This window comes from Acartia tonsa, chromosome 13 (genome assembly GCF_053477335.1).
Source record: "Acartia tonsa isolate MP-2025a chromosome 13, ASM5347733v1, whole genome shotgun sequence".
NCBI lineage: Eukaryota > Metazoa > Arthropoda > Copepoda > Calanoida > Acartiidae > Acartia > Acartia tonsa.
The window spans coordinates 9,307,709-9,316,596 of NC_137272.1; the positions used below are offsets into that span (position 1 = coordinate 9,307,709).

Consider the following 8,888-nt stretch of genomic DNA (forward strand, 5'->3'; position numbering starts at 1 on the left):
GGGAGAACATTAAGGGGGTGGGGAAAAGGGGGTTGTTGGTCAGATGGGAGGGGAAAGGGGTAATCAATACAGTAAGAATTCTGCTATAAATAGAGTGAAAGCTTGTAGCTGTTTGTTAGTCGACTACAATATGCCTTGTAGTGAGGGACTGCGATCCTAAACTGGTTGGCATGGTTGACTAAGGAGCCTGAGGCAAGGCAAGGCAAGGCTCGTGTCTCGCCTTATATACCCTCCCTCCCTTCCTCCTGTCCAACCTAATAATAGTTTACTTAAATTATTATTTTGTTGTCGGGGGGGGGGGGGGGGGGGGGGCTACTCAAATTTTCGAAATCGCTAAAAATAATACTAAGAGGAATCTACCCATTCTGTTAGTCTATTTATCTGATATTCGTCACATTTGATTTTTTTACAATTTTTTATTTGCATATTTAATGAGGAGAACAAATTAAACGTACAAATAGAGCGAAGATTTGTTTAATATTTGGAACAAGGCTGTATATAAATTTTATTGCCTGCATCAGATACCTCCAAGGGGAAAAAGAGTCAGTTTAATCCCCCCCCCCCTTAAACGAATTTCGGAGACAATAGATTTATGAAGATAAGCAAAATTCCTGCTTTAGTAGACTAAGATCAATGCTACGGTGCCCTTACCCTTCTACCCAGTACCTAGCCTAACCTTACCTTTATTTCAAAATAAGATGGGGAAGGGTACTATTGCTCACCTGGGTACTTTTTGTGAAAGTACAGAAACTATTTTATAATCTTCTGTCTCTATGACAATATGTAATTAATTAAATATTTTTATTATCAAACGCTTTTCTTACGTCAAAGTGTATCAAAATTAAATTAAACGAAGGATGATACTGTACATAATTATCTTTTTCTTTTAGAGCACAGAACCATCTCTTTTTTTAATGATTTGAAAATAAGAGGGGGGGCTAGTTCTTTATTTATGTGTTTATTTTTATAGGTCAGCTTAAGTTAAGTTATATTTGGTTCTGGGTAGCCACGCAGGGTTTGGGCAAAAGGGGTCAGGCATGAGGAAAAAAACTAACGCCCTATCCACTTTATTCAAATTTATCAGTGCTCGATCGGACCCATGGGGGAAGCACCTAATTGTAATTGTAAACGCTACTTAGTCAAGCATGTGATATTATCAGTCATTAATTATTGCCGTGTACTTACTTAAGGACTTGTAGACAAAGGACATTCAATTAATTAGTCTTAAATACCAAAGCAAGATAAAAAATAATATAATTATACGAAAAAATAAAATAACTAGCTTTAGTTTTGCTTTTAATAATTTAAAGTTTCTCCTTTTAAGCAGGGCTAGAAATTCTATAATTTAGGTATGTACGTACGTCCCTACAAACCTGATAAAATATAAAATCGGCTTTTCCTTTTTGGAAAGGTTGCATTATATTTCACTTAAAATTGCTGTACATTTAATAAATCATCTGAAGAAATTGTAATATTAAAATATACATATTGCCCCAAAGAATACTATAAAATATTGCTATCCAGTTTATTGCTGCGCTTCGTATGGATAAAATTGTCCTTTTTGCACCCTAATTAGACTAAACTATAGCATTTTTTTTTCTGACGCAAGCTTTTCATGTTAATCAAAGGACAAACACAAATAAAACATTTTAATGACTTTCCCCTAAACAGAAAGTGAACCATATTAACCTTGTATTTATGATGTTGATGATAGGTTAGATAAGGTAAGGGTTAGAGTAGCCTCCCTTGGAAAATGTCTGGCGGGTTTCAAGCCCTAAAACGTTTTAAAGAAGGATGATAGCGGGGAGGGGGGGTTGATCACAATTTGTTTCCAGGGATCATACCGTCTTTCCTTTTAATTAGAAAACAAGAACGAATTTGTGTATAATTAGCGCAGCAATTTATAAATATTTAAGATCAAACAACTATGCCCACAAAAAGATAAACAATATTAAAAATTAGGTGATAATAATAAGAATATGACAATTACATTGTTAGTCTTTTACAAAGTTTTACTGTCGAACCTCCGTTTTCCATTTTAGTTTTAAAGCAATTTTTTTTGGGGAAAATCGTATAGGAGTAATTCAACTTGGAATTGTCGACATAACCCTCCCCAAAAATAGTCAAGGACCATTAAGGAACACATAAGAAGCTTAATTGTGAAGGAGAACCATATCTGGCCAGTGGATTGTGAGATCCCAGTCTGCAGGCCGAGATTTTGTTACTTATGTACAAGGATATAAATTTGTACATATATGGACACCTTCAAATTTTTTTATCAGCTTATAAGTGCGGAGACGAAAAATAATAAAATTTTAAGAAAAAAAATACAAGTTTTAATAATGTATTTAATGCAACATAATAATACAGTAATGAATAATGATAATAATAATAAAAAATCTATATAAATCTCGGTTCTTTAGAATCAATAAAGTCGACAACATTAAGATCTGGTACCATATCGTCATAGTCCTCCTCCATCGTTCTGAAATATAAAATTATTATTAATCATTTTAAGGCATCTTAAATTTGATAAACATCTCCATTGATGATAATCAAATTAACCCTCCTAATAGATTTTATCATTAATTGAAACTTTGAACACTACTAAGTTGAACTAAAAAATCTATATTATAAAGATTCAAAAAATTTTAAGCCAACAAATAATATAACATGATTATAAAACTTTGGGTACAAGTACATTTATATTTCAATATCCCCTTTCTCCCTAGAAAAAAATGAAAAAGTTGAATCTTTTTCTATAAGAATAGAAATATTGGCAAATATCAAATAATCATATACATTAATTTTCAGGGAAATAAGCTTAAGTTATTTTAGGGGTATATATTTTTATTGGTATTTAATTCACAAAAAAATAAGTTTTTGTTAAAACTATAAGGTTCAGACAAGAAAACCTCACTACTTTATATATATAACTAGCGGCTACGCCCCTATCGTCTAGTGGCTCTGTATTCATGGGAAGAGAAAATAGCTTAAAACCACAACAAGACTTTAAAAAAGAGCTTAAAACCATGCATTACCTATGTGAAAATTACCTGAAATTGAAAACTAAATTGGTTAGGTAATTATTGAGATCTTAAGCTGCAGACAAAAAAATCGAATTACTTTATAACAGACTAACCCCATCCTAATATTCCCTCCGTTATTTAAAAATTAATGTTACAAAATATCTTTTCACGCCAACTAGCTAACCCTTTCTCCGTGAGTTTTCTCCAATAAAGGTTGAGAACATCAAATAACCTTTCCCAAATCTTTTCATAATTTTAGATAATTTTTCATTTTTCAATTTATCATGTTCTGATATTTTTCTATTGAATCGAAATATTTATGAAATGAACCAATATAAATATTTGAAAAAGCATGAAAAACAAGGATGAAAAAATCCATAAAAGCGAAAGTGAAAAAATCAGTACGTCTGGTAAATGAACATTAGGATTGTAAATTACACTGGTACCCAAAGCTATTAGCCAAACTTTCCTCGTTGGTTGGCTCAATAAATTTTGGTTACTTTAATAACTCTTGATTGGTTGGTTCATACTAGAACTGTCCAAACTTTTCGACAATTAAAATTGATCTATAATTGTTTATCATCATTAGACGTGTCACTCGGTTTTTATTCCATTGTCTTATACATTAATGAACCAAGCATTGAATACATATAACCTATTTTGGCAGCTTTTAATCAATATCTGTCCCAAGCATTCAAGCAAATATCCAAACTATGCATATTTTAACAGGAATCTGAAAGGATAAGACCTTGGGCTATAAATTGATTTACATCCCAAATGATAATAAACAAAACTACCACTTCAATGGCAACAAAGTTTGAAAATCTTACTTATATTGTCCTATCACTGTATACCTGTTTGAAAATAAAAGTCTGTTGTAACCCTTTTGAAAAGAATATAAATTTGATTTTATATTGGAACCATGTTTTTGTGTATGTGTGGGTGTGTGTGTGTGTTTGTGTGTTTTGAATGGAGATAATTTTATAGAATAGCTATTTATAAAGAGTTAGGTTAGGTCTTGTATTAAAAATTAAATACTAGGTCTATTTAGTTTTTTTGTTGCTATCCTCCAAGTATTTAACCTTCCCTTGACCTATAATAAGCTTTACTGTAAAACAGGATCATATCAGTCCATCGGTTGGCGAGTTCTTAAGCTACATAAATACAGACAGGCAGAAAGATTCACAGACATCATGTTACTCTCATAAAATAGATTCTACTGTTGTTATATCTAATATGTCGCTTGAAGCTATGAATACAGAATCTTTACATGAAAGAAAATATCACAATTTCCTTTGCGGTTTACATGGACCACGGATGAACACACCACTTTACCGCTTTACCTAAATGACTCTCCTTAAAAATGCATACTAAGGAAGGTATATGATTTATTCGTAAAGGGTAAAACTATTTTCCAAGAAGCATAGAGGTAGGGGAAATTTAAATGTAAATTTCACTTTTACCCAAAATTTTAAAAGTAACACGTTATTCAATTCGTTAGCTAAAACTAAGGCACTTTAATAGAATTTTCATTGGTTCTCCATTTTTTTTCCAAAAAAAATACTAATCTACATTGGGAATGTTTGTTTATCATTATTGGGGACGTAAATAAATTTATGTTCTTTGAATGAGGGTATATTTAAATAAAATTGGAAACTAGAGAAATATTGTCAAAACCTTTTTTATATGGGAAATCACTTACACCCATGTATAGAATTATAAAATCATCAGAACTGCCTTACCAAAGACGCTTAAAAATGTACTTTCTGAAAAAAATGAAACACTGTTTGGGTATGATATTATGCGGAAGTTAAGGCATACACCTTTTGAGAACGTTTATGTTCGAGCAAATCTTTTTTTAAAAAAGAGAGGAGGGAACAATGGACTGAAAATTACACTGGTACCAAATTTTTTTTATAACCAAGATATATTATTCATTGGCTTAAATTCTGGGTACTTAGTTTTATTGGTTAGTGACAAAAATATATTATCCAATTTTTTTAAACAATGAAAATCTACAAAAGTGGTAATTTTTGTTTAACTTCAATGGGAATGTAATTAATCCTGATGAAGGGTATGTATAATACCAGCTGGATTAATTTATAACCCTTTGCCAAACCAAATATGCCATTTATGAAAGGCATATTTAGGGTAAGGTTACTTAATAGATGATTGTCTTAGTCCTTAATCCCAGGAATCTTTTGAATTTTCTTCAATATATTGATAAAATAAAATGCTATTATTCGACTTTTTGATCTTAAAATCAAAATTTAAAATACTTTTTAAAGAACAAACCTGTGTATTTATTACATTACTGGCGGCTAAGCCCTTAGAGGCCTCTAGGGACACTTGAGGAGAGTGAAGTTGAATTCGATAACCCAGTTTTTGTTTATTTTAGATGAAAAAATAGAAAATAAAAGGAAATTTAAGAGGACAGACTTTTTTTTAATTTTGGTTTTTAAGAAATACAAAGAAATTTCTTTTTGGTGGGATATTTTTTCTAGGGTTGATTTCTCTTGGGAGGCTGGTGGTACCCCAAAATAGTTATAAACTTTCCAAGAACCAATTAGGAGCTACCCTGTGAAGGAGAACTATATCTGTCTATTGACAAGCGAGATCCTTCGGTACAAACAGACAGACATCCATTTACTTTATGATAAGGATTATCATGGAGGTAGAGGACTAAAATCATTTTGGTTACCTATGTTGTACAAACATGTTTTCTTATTTGTTGATATATAAATAAATTTTGAATATTAAATCTTGATTTGTTGGTTCATGTTGTTTTAGGTTATATTAAGTACTAGATTGACCCCGCAGGGTTAGGACACTGCCGTAAAGGTCAATTGACCCCCGAAGGGAAAAAAACATATTTACATTTGTTTTAAAAAGTAGGTAAAAGGAGGTTACACTATAAAGGAAGTAACTTCAAATAAGACAAACAAACATCCTGATTCATAAATTACTTAGTTACCTATTATCAACTGGAAGAGAGAATGTGATTAATGAAAACAGGGAAACCATTATTGTTAGGTGCAGAAAACAATTCAACATACAGCTCATCTTTAATCTGAAATATAATAGAATTATTAAGATAACTTATAATGGAGGAAGGAGACATTGGAATTTTTAAAACACAATTTCTCATTTGTTAGGGTACTTAGCATAAAGTATAAGTATTTGTTAGAAAGGAAAGATTATAATAAACATAAGAGAAAAACACATTTATTCTATAGATTCTATAGACATTTCTAAGCTATAGAGTAGATGCAAATTAGCCAGAAAAAAATCACAAAAAATCGTTCATCTATCTATAATCGCAGTTGCATGTATAAACTTTTTCTTCAATAATCAATTGAACACCAGCAGGGCATTACCGACTAAAGAAAATATGGATATTAAAAATTATACTGTAGCTTCGCTAACGAAAATCTTAATTCTCATGCATGGTATTTTCACCTCTTAAACAACAATAACATGTTATTCAGTGGTTAAAAATAGAATAGGAATAAATAAGAATATCAAATTACACCCTCTGACGTTTTTAGAATATATAAAAGCATTCATACATATTGATAAAAAAATAATTATGTACAGAAAAATATCGAAATAATACAGTAAAGTTTTATGCAGCAATTTTTTTTTCTTTGACATAATGTCAATTTTATTATAAACTTTGTTATTATACTGTACTTAATCATGATTAATTTTATTGTTTTTCTTTTTTTTATTTCCTCATGTCACACAATAAATATTTCATTTTATTCACTTTGTTTCTTAGTAGAAGCTTGAGTTGACTCTCAATTGAGTCATTGATAATCAACCAATGGTGTGATGTGTATTAAAACAGCCAAGTAACGGAAAACGATTTGGTAGCAGAAGGAAAAGGTCATTGAAAAGGGTAAAAGGTCTGTAAATAAAGGGTAAGGAAGCAAAATATGACTTTGACTGACTTATAGTCGAAAATTCATTATTAAACTGGAGAAATGCACAAAAATATTTTGCCCTCTAGCACTAATGGCAACTGAGATAATAAGTGGAAAGGACTTGAATGTCGTCTTTGCATATTTTTTTATTAATGAAATACATTTTTACGTAGTCGCATTCTAAATCTCAATTTTTAAAAACTCTTTTTCGGTCAGACGTTTTATTTAAGTTAGTTTTATCTGTTGCACATCCCCTCTTTGTCTATTTCCGATATGAACCCGCCCTAATATACATCTATACTCTAGATCTGTTTTTCAGTCATTAGCACCATGGTGCAAGTTTGTTCGTCTGTTGCAATTTAAAATAATCTGTTGGTGTTTTGTATGTACACAAAATTATCCCTCCTGTAGATTAAAATTAGTAGTTGAAACGTTTGAACACTCAACTTAATGAGCAAACCATTCAAATTCAGTAAATCACAAAATCTGTTAAGCAGACAAATAAGAATAAGACGCTATTATAAAACTTTAGGGACTAGTGTAATAGAAACATTTAGCATTCAGAGTTGGTCCGTCTGTCTGTCAGCCATGCTACATTTTACATGAAATATATGAACAAATATTAACAACATTTCAGTCCTTGGATACTTTTATTATATTGTGTTAAACCTATAGTATTCGTTGTGCACAAAAAAATAGTTTATTAAGAAATTCTTAATGCGAGATAAAATCAACCTTATTCGACGTTCACTCAAAGCCCCAAAAATAATGGACTTAAAAGTGTATTAAACTGTATATAAGACATTTGCGAATATATTGATACCATTAATTTGCCTCTTAAATCAAAAAAAGTATGTTTTTTTTAATATTTTTCTCTTTTTTTTAATATTTTTCTCTTGCTACAAATCAAATTTCAAATTTGAGTCACCAAAAATCCTAAACTAATTTTTGCTCTAGAAGAATCAATTTTTGGAGTTAGAAAGTGCTTAATACCTCATTTTAATCGCCTGGCATTGCTTTATAATATATAGGAAATAACTTGGTTGTTTATAGAACAGCTGACTAAAAAATCGAGGTTTTGTGATAAACCCACTTTAGTTGTTGCTCCATAAATGATATTTTTTTTCCCAATTTTTTTGGCTGTAAAGAAGCTTTATATATTCATATAACATCCACCTAAATTTGACTTTTGGTATTTTATTTATAACATCACCAGAGGGAATTGAATTTTGAAAAAAAAATATCAATTTATATTTTACACTGCTATGCATTGTTCTTGTTCTTGTTTCTAAAAAATATTTATATTATTAAAAAGAGAATTATTTAACGCTTCTATAGGTATGTTTATCATTTTTCTAGGCTAAATATAACTATAATTACACCATTTTAAAGTTAGACATCATAACATATTAACACAATTATTGAATCAGTCTGTATTATTAAGCTGGCAACCCTTAAAACAGCTGCATTTCATTATCCTATTATATAACACATTTTTATAATTACAATATTTTATAATTAAAAAGAGAATTATTTAACCCTTACAGATCGGGGGGGGGGGGGCTCCAAGAGCCCCCCCCCTCTAGTATTTTCGGTCTCATTTTTTTTGTAGGTAAGATGGAGTGCTGTGACTTTATGACTTTTTAAGTTTAGTAATTATACGTCAGCAAGAGTTGATTTTATTAGGATATCTGGTCTGTGTCGGTCGTGGTGTCCGGTCAAAGTTGGTTGGGTAGCACCAAAATTAGAAACAAATTCTAAAAAAATCTTAATTTCTACATTATGACTTTTGTGTATAAGGAGAAACCTAAAATTATTTTGGTGAATACTTAGATATCAATGACATTCTGAGAAAAAATGTGTTATGACCGTTTGACCGCTCCCTGACTGACTTTATGACCGATTTTTGTCCGGCTTTAACTACAGACATATA

The 8,888-nt window shown here is 30.7% G+C and overlaps 1 long non-coding RNA gene across 1 annotated transcript; it reads right to left on the reverse strand.

The window, feature by feature from the left end:
• Positions 1–2,330: 2,330 nt before the first annotated feature.
• On the reverse strand, positions 2,331–6,116 carry LOC145303988 (uncharacterized). Its single transcript, XR_013873890.1, has 2 exons — positions 6,004–6,116; positions 2,331–2,485 (listed from the first exon to the last, which is right to left on the reverse strand). It is a non-coding gene; the product is annotated as an uncharacterized LOC145303988 (long non-coding RNA).
• Positions 6,117–8,888: the final 2,772 nt, after the last annotated feature.